Here is a 2,500-nt window from a genome sequence, read left to right on the forward strand (position 1 = left end):
TTCTCTTCGGCCGCCATTCAACGATCAACTCAGAACTGGCACGGACTGGGGGAATCCGACTGTCTAATTAAAACAAAGCATTGCGATGGCCCTAGCGGGTGTTGACGCAATGTGATTTCTGCCCAGTGCTCTGAATGTCAACGTGAAGAAATTCAAGCAAGCGCGGGTAAACGGCGGGAGTAACTATGACTCTCTTAAGCAGCTTGTCCGCCAATTCATGGAGGCGCTTGAGATCGGTCGGGGGGAAGAGCCGGCGTCCCGCCGGGGAGCAGCGAGCCCGCTGCCTGACGCGGGCGAGGCCGCTGCGCCGCCCGTCGACGCAGCCGAGGACTTCGCGGCCGACACCACCGGGCCGCCGCCGGAGGGGCCGACTGACGCCGCCATCTGGGAGCATCTGGCGGGGCTACCCGCTTCCGCCCAGCGTTTCTCTGCCCTGGATCGTGTCATAGGTCTGGGGCGGGGCACGCCGCCCGATGTCATCCTGGGCATGCTCCCGGATGCCCTTGCGTCGGTCGGGTCCAGAGGGGAGAGATCGATCACCAGGACACAGCGGCCGCGCCAACCATCGAAGCGGCCGCCTGCCGCGCCGCCGACGCAGAAGCGCAAGCGGCGCCGCTGGGAGTACGCGAGAACGCAGGATGCCTTCCGACGGTCGCGTGCACGTTGCGTGCGCGGCCTCTTGGATGGCACCCTGCTCCAGCCGCCACCTGCCATCCCTGGTCTGCTGGACTTCTGGGCGGACCTCTTCACCAAGAAGCCCATCTCCACCGCGGGCTTCATTCGTGACCGCCTCCTCCCGCACTCAGAGCCTGTCGCTCTCGAGTGCATATGGGGGCCGGTCACATATGAGGAGGTCGCCGCCGCGTTGCCGCCCAGGGGATCAGCAGCCGGGCCGGACGGCCTTACGCCAGCGGAGTTGCGGCGCCTGCCGCACGAAGTCCTGGTGAAAGTGATGAATCTCTTCCTTCTGGCCCGCGCCCTTCCGGAACGCCTGCTTCGCGCGCGGACGTCCCTTCTCCCGAAAACGGCTGCACCAACATCCCCCGCTGACTTTCGCCCCATTACGGTCTGCTCGGTGTTGGCGCGGACCTTTCACAAGGTTCTCGCGTCACGCCTGATGCGCGCATGTGCTGTGGACGAACGTCAGCGGGCATTCATCCCTCGGGATGGGATGTTGGAAAATACCTTCATCTTGGACACTGCCCTCACCGACGCAGTTCGCTCCTGCCGCTCTGTCTTTGTGGCATCGATCGACGTATCTAAGGCATTCGATTCGGTAGATCATGCTGCCCTTCGCCCCGTGCTGAAGGCGCATGGCCTGCCGGATTGCTTTGTCGAGTATGTCGAGCGGTGCTACGAGGGCAGCACGACAGTGATAGCGGACGGCGCCGGCGTGGGCGTGTCTGTGCAGCCAGCACGGGGCGTTCGCCAGGGCGATCCCCTCTCCCCCCTCCTGTTCAACTTTGCGGTGGACTACGTTTTAGGCCAACTGCCCTCCCACATCGGAGCTCGGATCCTCGGTCGCAGAGTCAACGCTGCGGCCTTTGCAGATGACGTCTTGCTGTTTGCAGCGACCCCGAGGGGCTTGCAGTCCCTCATCGACGCAGCTACCGCAGCCCTCGCCCACCTGGGGCTGCAGATCAACGCCCGGAAGTGTTTCACCCTCGCCTTAGTCGCGTCAGGGCGCGAGAAGAAGGTGAAGGTGGACAGCAATGTCACCTTCACAGCAGGCAATACCACCATGCCTGCCCTGCGTGTGGGTGAAACCTTCCGGTACCTGGGGCTGCAATTTTCCACGGCGGGTCGCTGTGTCTTCAATCCACGTAGCCACCTGGTGGAGCAGCTTGACGTCATCTCCCGAGCTCCGCTGAAGCCGCAACAGCGCCTCCACGCTCTCACCAACGTACTTCTCCCTGGCCTGTACCACGGGCTGGCCCTCAGCCGCACCCGGGTGGGTGCATTGAAGTCGGCCGACGTTACCATCCGGGCCGCCGTCAGGAGATGGTTCCGCCTTCCGGCGGACACCCCCCTGGGATACTTCCACGCTCCTGTTGCCCAGGGGGGCCTCGGCATTCCATCTTGCCGATGGATGGGTCCGACCCTCCGTCGGTCCCGTCTCCTGGCGCTGAAGAAGATAGGGCCAGCCTGCGACGGTGCAGGCATGGATGAGGTGCAGCGTGAGATCGAGGTGCTGGAGCGCCACCTAATGTGGGAGGGCCACCTCCTCAAATCGTCAACGCAGGTTGGGGAAATGTGGGCGGCGCGCCTACACATCGCCATTGACGGTGCTGCACTGTCATCTTCTGCCGCCGTCAGTGGCCAACATCAGTGGGTCGCCGACACCAGTCGCCTGCTATCTGGGCGTGAATACATCGACGCCCTCCGCGCCCGCATCAACGCCTTCCCTACGAAGGCACGGCGCAGTCGCGGGCGGGAGGCGGACACCAGATGCCGCGCGGGGTGCCAGGCCGTGGAGACCGCCAACCACGTACTTCAGGCT

The 2,500-nt window shown here is 64.2% G+C and overlaps 1 pseudogene; it reads left to right on the top strand.

The window, feature by feature from the left end:
- LOC126435112 (large subunit ribosomal RNA) overlaps positions 1 to 2,500 on the top strand; it is a 7,298-nt pseudogene that overhangs the window by 2,685 nt on the left and 2,113 nt on the right.

Source organism: Schistocerca serialis, unplaced genomic scaffold (genome assembly GCF_023864345.2).
Source record: "Schistocerca serialis cubense isolate TAMUIC-IGC-003099 unplaced genomic scaffold, iqSchSeri2.2 HiC_scaffold_1196, whole genome shotgun sequence".
Taxonomy (NCBI): domain Eukaryota; kingdom Metazoa; phylum Arthropoda; class Insecta; order Orthoptera; family Acrididae; genus Schistocerca; species Schistocerca serialis.